At 40.8% G+C, this 14,153-nt stretch overlaps 1 protein-coding gene across 5 annotated transcripts in view; it reads right to left on the bottom strand.

Annotated features, from left to right (window-relative positions):
• PDSS2 (decaprenyl diphosphate synthase subunit 2) overlaps nt 1–14,153 on the bottom strand; it is a 314,537-nt gene that overhangs the window by 297,388 nt on the left and 2,996 nt on the right. The gene's annotated exons all lie outside the window — the stretch shown is intronic.

Below are 14,153 nucleotides of genomic sequence, written 5' to 3'. Positions count from 1 at the left end.
AACTATTTCTTTCTGAAAAACAGCTCCTGGCTTGCTACTAGACTCCAGTGAAAACAGTATAGAACATTAAGTGACCATGCAACCTAGCTGCCCATCATGAGTTGTTATTGGATGCATTTAACTCTAAATTCCAGCAAGCCCAAAATGGGTTGTGAAGGCACAACTAAATTGCATATCAGATCACTTACATTCCTTACAACCATATTCCTGCTACATGCCACCTCTCCCTCAAACTGCACCTATGGTTCATGAGGAGTGCCCTATGACCAGCAAGCTTGCAGGGGGGAAAATGCCTCTCCCTGGTTAAAGAAAGACCTGAACATTATGTTACAGTTGCAAGTGTACCACTGCTGCATAACAACTCCATTCAGGGGTGATTCTGAGAATGAGCTGAGAGAAGAGAGCCTCCCTGTGAGAAGTACTTAGAGTGGTACATATCATTGTTCACTTTACTTGAAAATAGGTAGCCTGAGGTCAGTATCTACATGGTAATTTCTGGCAGGTCCAATAGACTGGCTGAATGATCAGGACTGGGGAGGAGCATATTTGGATAACTAGTGACAAGGTAGTTTGGGAAAGGGATATTTAGATACATTTCTGGGAATGGGACCAGCACCTGAGAATATCTGTGCTCCATGTGACTGCTCAGCTAAATTTACCATTTAGCCCACAGGTTGAAGAATGTAAGAACCAAGAAGAGGATACTAAGTATATGGACAAGGTGACTGTTATTGAAAGAGGTGAGCCATTTTCCTTGCCTAGTCAATTCAGTACTTGGCTAAGTGGTAGTGGTGACAGGGACGGTGGCTATACATGTGCTCAACAACAGGGATTTCCTCCCACCAAGGCTGAGCTGGTGGTCTCACTGCTAAGTGTCCCCATATGGTACACTCCTCCAGTTGAGCCATCTCCCTCATAAGGGATGGATTCCAGTGATCCTTTTCATCCTAGAGAGGTCAGTAATTTGTCCTTTTCAGAAGAGATATTTATTCTGTATCTGGATGTGATTTACCTGTCATGCTGCTACCAACACTACCATCTGTGGACTTACCTGTGCGCTAGTGTGATATTCCACTTAGTGCCACTGATGAATAAAATCACTTCCCAACAAAAGCAAGGCAATTGGCTGGTAACCAAGGGCTTCTTTGATCTTAACATGTACTCTTTGCATCTTTCGGAGGCAGCAGGCTCACACAATGGTGAAATAGCCTATGACAACATAGACAAGGTTCCAGCTAGGATCTATTGCTATAGAACACAGCTTATGAGCCAAACCAGCACTTTTCCAGCTGGGTGCTGGACATGGCACTTCTCACAACTCCAGCTAATGACCTCTCAAAGTTGTTCCCTTCCCTAAGACTGGGAGCTACTAAAGGTTTTGTGCCCAGGGAAAGAATGCTTCCACCAGGAGATGTAAAAATGGTGCCTCTGAGCTGGAAGCTGAGATTGCTACCTGGCTCATCATGTCAGAAAAAGCAAATGAGAGGCTTATATATCAGGTACGAAGAGAGTATCTGAATACTGTATACAAGGGGAACCAGAATGAGTACAGGTGGAATGTAAGAAATGCTCTGGAGTGCATCATAATAAACTACAATGAAAGACTATTTCAAGTCTATCTAAGCTGGGCCGCCAATGGCTTAGAATGAAGAAGGTATGACAACCCATCAGGCAAAAGGACCCCACCCAGTTGAAGTCATGGCCATAATCTAAATTCTTTATTTGGTGGGTATATTAGATAGGATCCAGTATTACTGATTGTGACATGAAAATCAAAATAACATTTTAAGCAGTAAGAAGTGTATTCCTTTCTCATGTAAAAAGAAGTCTGGAAATGGGCAATACAAAACTGTGTTGGAAGTTCCACAAGGATATTATGTTCTTTCCTACTCTCCACCCCACCATCCGTAAAATGTGGCACTCAAAAATGGCTTCTAGAGCTCCAGCCACTACATCAGCACTCAAAGCAGCAAGATAAAAGAAGGGAGAATGAAGGGTAGGCCCCTCTCTTTGAGGAGGCTTTCTAGAAATTCAAATGCTTCTACCAACATTTCTTTTGGCCAGAAATTCATCACAGTCACACCCAGCAGTAAGACAGGCTAAGAAATGTATACCTGAATAAATTCAGGGTTCTCTCACCAAAGTGGAAAGGGAAGATGAAAATTGAGAAAGGCTGCCGCCAGTCTCTGCCATAGCGTGTCCATGGTTTTTGGCGTTTCCTCTACCTCATTATTCCCTCTGCACTCTTAATGATGGTAGTGGGTAAATTTACCATTTAGCCCACAGGTTGAAGAATGTAAGAATTAGATCACAAAATGAGCAGACTGAACACAACTCAGAGGTCCTAGACACAACAATAAGTTATCTTTTTTGTGGATGTAGTCAGAATGACTAATTTCCTCATTTAAGGTGGAAATTCTTTTAAATTATCCATACAGTAAGAAAGGGGGCAGAAGGCAGTAAATTCAAGGTCAGGGTGCCCTGCTCAGAATCCATTCCCCTTTTGACCTGTAACACATTTCACTTTTCAATTACGGAAATTCTTTTCCCTTATTCTCTGAAGTCTAAGCAGGCATGAAATACAGTAGCTTACTTCCCAATTGACCACAGGGGTGGCCAACACCCAAGCATGCTCAAACCTAGTACACCATTCACCCATGAAGGAAATGATCTATTTGGCAAGAAAGGTGAAAGAGACCCCCTCTCACGGGACTTTGAATCTTGAGGAGCCATCCAAGGATAAAAGGCAGCCTGAGCCAAAACTTCCTGACAGCAGTGATATAGTCTAGAGAAACCGTCTGTAAATTCCTGCTACTGACTGCCCTAGAGTTTCCCCAGTTCTCATTCTTCCTACGGCCTGATTAGCTCCTCCTTGCCTAAGTAATCCAAAATCAATTTCTTGGCTAGGCATGGTGGCTCACGCCTGTAATCCGAACACTCTGGGAGGCCAAAGCAGGCAGGTCACCTGAGATCAGGAGTTCAAGACCAGCCTGACCAACATGGTAAGACCCTATCTCTACCAAAAATACAAAAATTAGCCAGGCATGATGGCGCATGCCTGTAATCCCAGCTACTCAGGAGGCTGAGGCAGGAGAATCACTTGAACTCGGGAGGCAGAGGTTGCACTGAGCTGAGACCACACCACTGTACTCCAGCCTGGGCAACAGAGCAAGACTCCATCTCAAAAACAAAACAAAACAAAACCCCCCAAAAAAGCAATTTCTTTGCTTGCAACTAAACAGTGCTGAGATAATTCCATACTTCCTCCCTATGGGAGGAAAACTTTCCTCAGAAACCCCTATGGCTTTAAATCTCACCTATATTGAGTACTTTCAATTCTAACCTTAGTGTCTGCCTCCCGTAGGAGGACCTAACCCATTCCTAACTTCAGTTTGGACATTTCCACTTGTTGCAAACACTTCACGTTCAACAGGTCTACAAAACTTTCCCCTACACTCTACACCCAACATACTTCTGCTAGTATCTCAACATACTCAATTGCTCAGCTTACTCTTCTGTTCTTTCACTCTCACAATTATCAAGTCTGCAATTACCAACCTCACTTCACGAATGTAGCTTGAATCCAGTCTTTCCACTTCATCTCCATCACTACTGCCTAAGTTTATAATTCACCATCATCATTCCTCTATCTGCAATAACATCACAATTTTCAATGTTCAGATCATCTCATTGAGACCTTTTGCCACTCTATTCTTTATGTCTTCATTTTATTTGGAAACATTTTATCCTAACATATGTAACAATTTATTGCACTTTGTGTTTTACATGTCTATTTCCCTTATTTGAATATAAATCCTGGGGAGGGGAAGGGAGCGGGGGATGTAGGTCAGTGTCTGGTGTTGTTTACCCGACTAACAAGCATAGTACTTGGCCATTAGAGAACACACTTAACTAGCTGCTGAAAGAAGAAATGAATAAACCATAGCAGTCTTCTGCCAGGCTTTCCTGCCTCTAGCTTTTCTTTTCTGCAATTCGCAACCACCACAGCTGCCAAAGTCAGCTTTCAAAAAGGCACATCTGCTCAGGTCTCTCTACTACTTAACCTTTACGGTCTCCACTGACCTCAGGATAAAATTAGATCATCTTAATATGACATACAAAACTCAAAATCTGGCCACAACCTTTCTTTTGCTTTTTAAATAAATTTTATTTCATTCATAGAAACTTTATTCACAGTAGCCAAAAATAGAAGCAACCTATATATTCATTTACGCTAAATAAACAAATTGCTCTATATCCATTCAATGGAATATCTTTCAGCAATAAAAAAATATATATAGTTGGTTCATGTATCTTGTCTAGTTTTCTATTTGTTTACAGTGAAAGGGCAAGTTGAGCATCAGATACTCTATCATGGCAGAAGCAGATATTTCCAGCCTATCTCTTTTGCCTCATCCCATCCCACTACTGTGTGGTGCAGTCTACACCACACTACAATTTTTCCTAGACTTTGCCGAGCAATTTATTATGTCTTAATTTCTTTTCCTGCCTCAGTCATCTCTTTTTCATGCCACCTGACCTGACTCATATCCTACTTCATCTCTGGTAGCCTTCCATTTTCTCTAGGGAGAGAGATCTTTTTCTCCCTCTACATTTCTACAGCATATTGTTCACTACAGCATTTATCTCAAGGTACTCTGTGTATGTCTCCCCATGAAAATGAATTTCTAATAATAATGATAATTGCTAATATTTGGGTACTTGCTACGTGCCAGGTACTGTTCTAAGCACTTTACCTATATTAAATCATTAAATCTTCATAAAACTCTATGACACAGCTACTATTATTTATTTATTTTTGAGATAAGATCTCACTCTGTCACCCAGGCTGGAGTACAGTGGCACAACTACGGCTCACTGCAGTCTCAACTCCCAGGCTCAAGTGATCCTCTCGCTTTAGCCTTCCAAGTAGCTGGGACCACAGGCATACACCACCACACCTAACTCATTTTTAATTTTTTTTTTTTTTTAATAGATGGGATCCTACTGTGTTGCCCAGGCAGGTCTTGAACTCCTGGGCTTCAGCAATCCTTCCACCTTAGCCTCCCAAAGTGCTGGAATTACAGGTTTGAGCCACTGTACCTAGCCACCAGGTTCTATTTTTATCCTTGATTTACAGATGAAGAAACTAAGGCACAGAGAAGTTAGGTAAATTGCCTAAGATCTCATCGCTTGACAATGGTAGAGGCAGGATGTGAACTCAGAGAGTCTGATTCCAGAGCTCATGCTTACTATACTGTCGCTCATAAATTCCTGGACGGCAGCAACTGGGTCTTATTCTTGTTTGTACACCCATCCCCAGAGCACCTCAAATATTTGTGGAATGAATTAAAATTTATAATTTTCTCCTAGTCATCCAAGAAAAAGTTATTCATAAGTAATGTAAGTTTTCAGTCAGTAATTATAGAACTGAATCTAGAAAGGGTCTTTCATAAACATGGAAAAGACTAAAATTAAATTTCTAATAATAAATTCATAGAGCTCTGAAGAATTTTACCATGCAGAAAGGGCTAATAAGGTTTTTTAGGTAGCCAAGTAACTGTAGTGAACTGAGGAACATAAAGTCCCTACAAAGGAATCAACACAGCCTAAGAGAAGAGACTAAATGTCATAATTTGTCTCCAATAACTACATACTAAATTAATCCTATCCATTTAAATCTGAAATTGAGAGCATAGTGTTTTGAAGGCAAAAGCAAAAAGACAGAGTATTTAAACAAAAATTTAATGCTAAAAGCCAAATCTGTCAAGAGTAATCAATGAAAATAAATAAAGCCTTATTACTCAAAGTATCAGCTATGTTTTAGAAACAACAAAAGTCTAACCAATTCTCTATTGGAAAAGTATTGGTCATTGCCTGTGAAACAACTAAAAGTACTTAAATTTTAGTGATTTATACAGAAATTTAGGTAATTAAAATTTATATATAACTTTATATAAATTATATGTTATATATATATTCCACAAGTGGATAATTATATTGGACAAGTCCACTATCCCTCATCCAAAGTCCTTGAAACCAAACCAAATGTCTTTGAGAATTCAAAATTTTTCTGATTTTAGGAAGGTGCATTTTACCCAACACAGCAGCAAGAACTGGGCAGCATCCTGTAATCAAAAGCCTTAATATTTCTGCATCAAATGCATAAATATTCATATTAAATAGGATAAACAAAGACTATAAATAGCCTCACATCAGTTCAGGTCAGATTTATAAGTCTAAAAAAAATTCTGTTTTCTGAGCTTTTCAGATTTTTAAATTGTGGAAAAAGGATTACAGACTTATACTATTACATTGCATTCAACCTGGTTTATTCTCTGCTTGAGAACTGACAACGGCTTCCTTACCCGCCACATTCAGATACAACATTAATTTCCAGACTAGTCTGGAATTGGCAACATTACTGGAAATCATCTAGTCAAACTCCTTACTTCATTGCTTAGGAAACTAAAGCCCAAAGAGATAAAATGACTTGCCTGGGGATCACACAGTTAAGTACTGACAGAGATGAAACTACAACACACACATCTCTGTCTCCCAGATCTTCTTTCTCTTTCTCTCTCTGTCTCTCTGTCTGTTTGTGTGTGTGTGTGTGTGTGTCTCTCTCTCTCTCTGGATTTGAAGTGCTTTTTTTAAGGCTTTTCAAAATAAGAAATAATTGGCCAGGTGCGGTGGCTCATGCCTGTAATCCCAGCACTTTGAGAGGCCGAGGTGGGTGGATCACGAGGTCAAGAGATCAAAATCAACATGGTGAAACCCCGTCTCTACTAAAAATACAAAAATTAGCTGGGCGTGGTGGTGCACACCTGTAATCCCAGTTACTAGGGAGGCTGAGGCAGGAGAATTGCTTGAATCTGGGAGGTGGAGGTTGCAGTGAGCCAAGATTGCGCCACTGCACTCCAGCCTGGCAATGAAGCAAGACTCTGTCTGAGGAAAAAAAAAAAAAAAAAAAAAAAAGAAATAATTACATACGAACACAAAGTTGCAAAAACACTACAGAGTCCTACATACCCTTCACTCAATGGTGAAATCGTGTAATAGCTATAGAACACTAAAACCAAAAAATTGATATTGATAGATTGTTAACTACAGACCTTATTCCATTTTCAGCATCTTTTAACCTGCATTTATTCTTTGTGTAGGTGTACAGAGTTCTTTGCAACTGTATTAGTCTGTTCTCACATTGCTATAAGGACATACCCAAGACTGGGTAATCAAAAAGAGGCTTAATTGATTCACAGTTCCAAATGGCTGGGGAGGCCTCAGGAAACTTACAATCATGGCCAAAAAGCACCTCTTCACAGGGCGGCAGAAGAGAGAATGAGTGCCAGTAGGGGAAATGCCAGATGTTTATAAAACCATCAGATCTCATGAGAACTCACTCACTATCATGAGAACAGCCCCGATGATTAAATTATCTCCCACCAGTTTCCTCCCATGACACATAGGAATTATGGGGATTACAATTCAAATTGAGATTTAGGTGAGGACATTCTGACCCTGGCCCCTCCCAAATCTCATGTGCTCACATTTCAAAATGCAATCATGCCCCCCAAAGTCTTAACTTATTCCAGCATTAACCCAAAAGTCCAAGTCCAAAGTTTCACGTGAGACAAGGCAAGTCCCTTCTGCCTATGAGCCTATAAAATCAAAAGCAAGTGTGTTACTACCTAGACACATCTCTCTGAGGCTACAGGCACTGGGTAAAGACATCTGTTCCAAATGGTATAAATTGGCCAAAACAAAGGGGCTACAGGCCCCATGCAAGTCCAGAATCCAATAGGGCAGTCATTAAACCTTAAAGTTCCAAAATGATCTCCTTTGATTCCATGTCTCACATTCATGTCACGCTGACACAAGAGGTGGGCTCCCACAGTCTTGCGAAACTCTGCCCCTGTGGCTTTGCAAGGAACAGCCCCTCTCCTGGCTGCTTTCACAGCTAGCATTGACTGTCTGAGGCTTTTCCAGGCACATGGTGTAAGCTGTAGGTGGATCTACCATTCTGGGGTCTGAAGGATGTTGGCTCTCTTTTCACAGCTCCACTAGGCAGTATCCCAGTGGGAACTCTGTGTGGGGGCTCCAACCCTACATTTCCCTTCTGCACTGCCCTAATAGAGGTTCTCCATGAGGGCTCCACCCCGCAGCAGACTTCTGCCTAGATATCCAGGAATTTCCATACATTCTCTGAAATCTAGGCAGAGATTTCCAAACCTCAATTAATACCTTCTACACACCACAAGCTCAACACCACATGGAAGCTGCCAAGGCTTGGGGCTTGTACCCTCTGAAGCAACAGCCTGAGCTGTACCTTGGCCCCTTTTAGCCATGGCTGAAGCTGCTGAGATGCAAGGCACCAAGTCCAGAGGCTGCATACAGCAGGAGCGGCTGGACCTGGCCCAGGAAACCATTTTTCTCTCTCAGGCCGCCAGGCCTATGATGGGAGGAGCTGCCGAGAAGGTCTCTGACATATCCTGAAGACATTTTCCCCATTGTCTTGGCAATTAGCATTTGGTTCCTCACTACTTATGCAAATTTCTGCAGCCTGCTTGAATTTCTCCTCAGAAAATGAGATTTTCTTTTCTATTGCAACATCAGGGTTGCACATTTTTTAAACTTTTATGTTCTGTCACTTCTTGAATGCTTTGCTACTTAAAAATTTCTTCCACTAGATATCCTAAATCATCTCTCTCAAGTTCAAAGTTCCACAGATCTCTAAGGCAAGGGCAAAAAGCCACCAGTCTCTTTGCTAAAGCATAGCAAGAATGATCTTCACTCCAGTTCCCAAAAAGTTTCTCATTTCCATCTAAGACAACCTCAGCCTGGATTTCATTGTCCATATCACTATCAGCATTTTGTCAAAGCCATTCAACAAGTCTCTAGGAAGTTCCAAACTTTCCCACGTCTTCTTCTGAGCTCTCCAAACTGTTCCAACCTCTGCCTGTTATCCAGCTGCAAAGTCACTTCCACGTTTTCAGGTATCTTTACAGCAACACCCAACTCTCTGCGGTACCAACTTACAGTATTAGTCTGTTCTCACATTGCTCTAAGGAGATGCCCCAAACTGGGTAACTTACAGAGAAAAGAGATTTATTGATCCATAGTTCCGCATCATGGCAGAAGGCAACTCTTCACAGGACGCCAGGAGAGAGAATGAGTGCCATCGGGGAAATGCCAGATGCTTATAAAACCATCAGCTCTTGTGAGAAGTCATTCACTATCACGAAAACAGCCTGGGGGAAATTGCCCCCATGATTTGATTACCACCCAAGGAGTCCCTCCCACATGGGGATTATGGGGATTACAATTCAAGAGGAGATTTGGGTGGGGATACAGCCAAACCATATCAGCAACTTTATCCCATGTATAAATTCACGCACCCACCACCACAAGAGTCCCAACTGTTCTACCACAATATTCCTCTTTGTATTTACACTCCTCCCTATTCCCCACATTGTCCCTGACTCCAGAAAATACTTACTGTTCTCCATCTCCAGTTCTGTCATTTTGAAAATGATATAAATGTTATATAAATGGAATCAGACAATATATAAACTTTTGAGATAGACATTTTAAAAAACTGGGTAAAATTTACATAAAATTTATCATCTTAACCATTTTTAAGTGTACAGCTCAGTAGCATTAAGTATATTCACAGTGTTGTACAACCAATCTCCAGAACTTCTTATCTTGCAAAACTGAAATCCTATAACTATTAAACAACTCTCCATTTTCCCCTTCTTCCAGTCCCTGGAGACCAGTCTGTTTCTACACACTGTTTCTCTAAATGTGACTATTCTAGACACTTTATATAAGTGGAATCACACAGTATTTGTCCTTTTGTGACTGGCTTATTTCACCTAGCATAATGTCCTCCATATTTCACTTAGCATAATGTCCTCCAGGTTCATCCACATTATGACACATGTGCAACCTCAAACACATGGGCTCAAACAATCTTCCCACTTCAGCCTCTAGAGTAGCTGTCTAGCTAATTTATTTTTAGGAGCCACCATGTCTAGTTAATTTATTTTTTTATAGAGATGGGGTCTCACTATGTTGCCCAAGCTGATCTCAGACTCCTGGCCTCAAGTGATCCTCCCACCTCAGCTTCCCAAAGTGTTGGGATTACAGGCATGAGCCACTGTGCCTGCGCCCTCCTTCTTTTTTAAGGCTGAATAATATTCCATAGTAATGTATACCACATTTGTTAATCCATTCAACCATCAGTGGACAACTGGGTTGCTTCTACCTCTTGGCTACTGTGACTACTGCTGCTATGAACATGGGTATACAAATATCTCTTTGAGACACTGCTTTCAATTCTTTTGGAAACAGACCCAGAAGCAGAATTGTTGGATCATATGGTAATTCTATTTTTAATTTTTTGATGAATGAGATAGACTTTTTTCACTCAGAATAATTCCTCTGAGATTCACCCAAGTTGTTGTGTGTATCAATGGTTCATTTCTTTTTATTGTTGGGTAGCATTTCATTGTTCTGTATGTACCACAGTTTGTTCAACCACTCACTAGGACATCTGGGCTGTTTCCAGTTGGGAAATAATTAAAGACAAAATTAAAACAGTACAACAAACAGTATGTATGCAGAGGATAAATTAAAGAAAGGAAAACTTTGAATGTAAGGGAAAGAATGTTGAGGAATCAATTCACAATGACCACTACAAAATTCCAACATGAGACAGAAAATGGTGGGAACCATGATACTGAAGAAATAACACACAAAATCATCCCAAAATAAAGGATATAGGATTAAGTTAAGAAGGCCCTCATTCTTCACTCCAAAAACCATCAAGGTGAAATTTTGGAACATCATTCTAAAGAAAGGATTTTTCCTCTAGAAAGAACACACAGTCCTATCCAAGCTGTGGAAGGAAAATGGCATCAATACAAGAAACTTAACTGCAAAGGAGAAATATATATATGTAGGATTTTTCTACCTATAATTCTATAGGTTATGGCAGTCTATTACAAATAAAGCTGCCACAAACATTTGTGTATAGGTTTTGGTATGGACATAAGTTTTTATTTCTCTGGGATAAATGCTCAGGAGTCTGATTGCTGGGCTATATGGTAAGTGTATGTTTAAACTGATTGATCAATCAAGTGATTGATTGATTGATTGGTTGAGACAGGGTCTGACTCTGTCACCCACGCTGAAGTGCAGTGGCACCATCACGGCTCACTGCAGCCTCCAATTTCCGCGCTCAAGTGATCCTCTTACTTCAACCTCCCAAGTAGCTGGGACCACAGGCATGCACCACCACACCCAACTAATTTTTTATATATTTTGTAGAGACAGCATTTTGCCACATTGCCCAGGCTGGTCTTGAACTCCTGGACTCAAGTGATCTGCCTGCTTCAGCTTCCCAAAGTGCTGGGATTACAGGTGTGAGCCACTGTGCCCAGTCGTATGTTTAATTTTATAAGAAATTGCTACGCTGTTTTCCAGAGGGGCTGAACCATTTTACATTCCCATCAGCAATGTATGAGAAATCTAGTTTCTCTGAATTGTTACTAGAATTACACATTATATTTTTTATTTTAGCCATTCTAACTGGTACATAGTAGTATCCCATTGTTGGTAGAAGAGCTGAGGCAGGACTGGCTTGTCTGTCATAATGTAAAAGAGTCTTGGAAGATGTCCAGGGTCCAGGGTCTAAAACCCCTCGTAGCCTCTGGAATGTGCACAGACTTGTTGGTTCCTTGCTCCTTTCTTGTAAACATGTCCTCCATTATCTCAAGCAGCAGAGCATATTCTATATGCATCAAAGGAAATGCTAAACCATCACAGCTACACTTAATGCACCACTACCTTTCTACCCCCACGTCCCCATGCCCTCACCTGTTTACCCTCATGTCCTCACCACCTGCTTCTTTGTTCACCAATAAATAGAGTGGGCTCCCAGAGTTCGGGGCCTTTACAGCCTCCAATCTAGCGCTGGCCCCCTGGACCCACTTCATGCACTCTTAACTTGTCTTTTCTGATTCCTTTGACCCCGCCGGACTTTGTAGCCCCCACAGCCTGGTGTTGGGCCTGATCACCCCAACATCCCATCGTGATTTTAATTTGCATTTCCCAAATGGCTAGTAATGTTGAACATCTTTTCATATGCTTACTTGCTATCTTTATAGGTTTTTCTTTTAGCCCATTTTCTTTTCTTTCTTCTTCTTCTTTTTTTGTTTATTAAGTGACAAAGTCTTGCTCTGTTGCCGAGGCTAGAGTGCAGTGGTACAATCATAGCTCACTGGGAAACAAAGCAAGACTCTGCCTCAAAAAAATAAAAATAAAAAACAAAAAAATACAGCTGCTTAATCCATGATTTTAGTTATAATTTACAATAATCATTACCTGCTTAACCTCTGGATCAAATGCCTGCTCCTTTGCTGAAATACCTGTGTACAGTGTATACACATATATATACAGATATAGATCCACACCCCAAACGTTTCTTTATTGGCTGTCTATGAGTTTAGGCTATTTAAATAATGTGCAACACATTATCGTAGGTAAATAGAATAAAATTATATGCAGATTAGCTCTTTCTTTTCTTACAAAATATAGCAATTCATACCTACTACGACAACTTTGCAAAAACTTACTTATTCTGTGCCTTTCCAATTTTGTCACTGTACTGTAGTACTACAAGGCAGGTTAGGCAACAATTAGGAAAGTTTTAGAACCATTAGTCTTACAAACTTTCATCTAGGGTGCCTCTGGTGTCCTCTGAAGAGATATTCTCCAAACCCTCATCTGATGTTCTTGCAACTAAGTAGATGAACTACAGTTCTCATAATATACACATTAATAAGGCTCTTTTTAGCTCCACCCTTTTCACTTCTGTGCTTTATTATGGACTACAATACTCACAATGCAATACTACAGCCCCTATCATTGACACTATCATTCCCATCAAACACAAAGAAACCTCGTACTGGATTACCAAAAACTAAGAAACCTGGGCCAGGCGCAGTGGCTCACACCTGTAATTTCAACACTTTGGGAGGCCGAGGTGGGCAGATCATGAGGTCAAGAGCTCGAGACCATTGTGGCCAACATGGTGAAACTCCTTCTCTACTAAAAATACAAAAATTAGGTGGATGTGGTGGCGTGTGCCTGCAATCCCAGCTACTCGGGAGGCTGAGGCAGGAGAATCGCTTGAACCAGGGAGCCAGAGGTTGCAGTGAGCTGAGATCACGCCACTGCACTCCAGACTGGCAATAGAGCAAGACTCCGTCTCAAAAAAAAAAATTAAGAAATCTCTTAGTTCTCATGTTATGAGAACTAGGAGTAACCTGAACTCAGAAGTTGTTTATGAGAGTATAAACTGGTACATTCACTTTAGAAAGCATTCTAAAGATAAGCATGTGCACATTCAACAATTACACTCCTGTTTTTATATCCTCATGACATGAACACCAAAAGGTAGGCAAACATATTTATAACAGCATTTTTCATAATACCAAGAAATGCAACAACCCAAATGTTAATTACAAGATGACTGTGAGGCCCAGCGCAGTGGCTCACGCCTATAATCCCAGCACTTTGGGAGGCTGAGGTGGGCGGATCACAAGGTCAGGAGTTCGAGACCAGCCTGGCCAACATGGTGAAACCCTGTCTCTACTAAAAATACAAAAATTAGCCAGGCATGGTGGCAGGTGCCTGACGAATTTTTGAGAGCTACTTGGGAGGCTGAGACAGGAGAATTACTTGAACCTGGGAGGCGAAGTTGCAGTGAGCCAAGACTGTGCCATTGCACTCTAGCCTGGGCAACAAGAGTGAAACTCTGTCTCAAAATAAATAAATAAACAAATAAAAGATGACTGTGGTATATTCACACAACAGAATTTCATACACCAGTGAAAATCTAATGAACTACAGTCAAACACATCACATGGATGAATCTCAGAAACCATGAATTTTAAAAAGGAAGTCGCATAAGGCCATATACAATAAACTATCATATTTGTACACTGCAAAGAAACCAGTAAAACGAAACATTATTATTTAGAAAAATAACAATGTAAATTTACTTATTTCATTTTGAGACAGGGTCTCTTGCCCAGACAGGAGTGCAGTGGCATAATCACGGCTCACAACAGCCTTGACCGCCC

The sequence above is a fragment of the Rhinopithecus roxellana genome, chromosome 4 (assembly GCF_007565055.1).
Source record: "Rhinopithecus roxellana isolate Shanxi Qingling chromosome 4, ASM756505v1, whole genome shotgun sequence".
In the NCBI taxonomy this organism is placed as follows: domain Eukaryota; kingdom Metazoa; phylum Chordata; class Mammalia; order Primates; family Cercopithecidae; genus Rhinopithecus; species Rhinopithecus roxellana.
The sequence above is the reverse complement of the archived record's forward strand: the minus strand, read 5'-3'. Positions and strand labels throughout refer to the sequence as shown.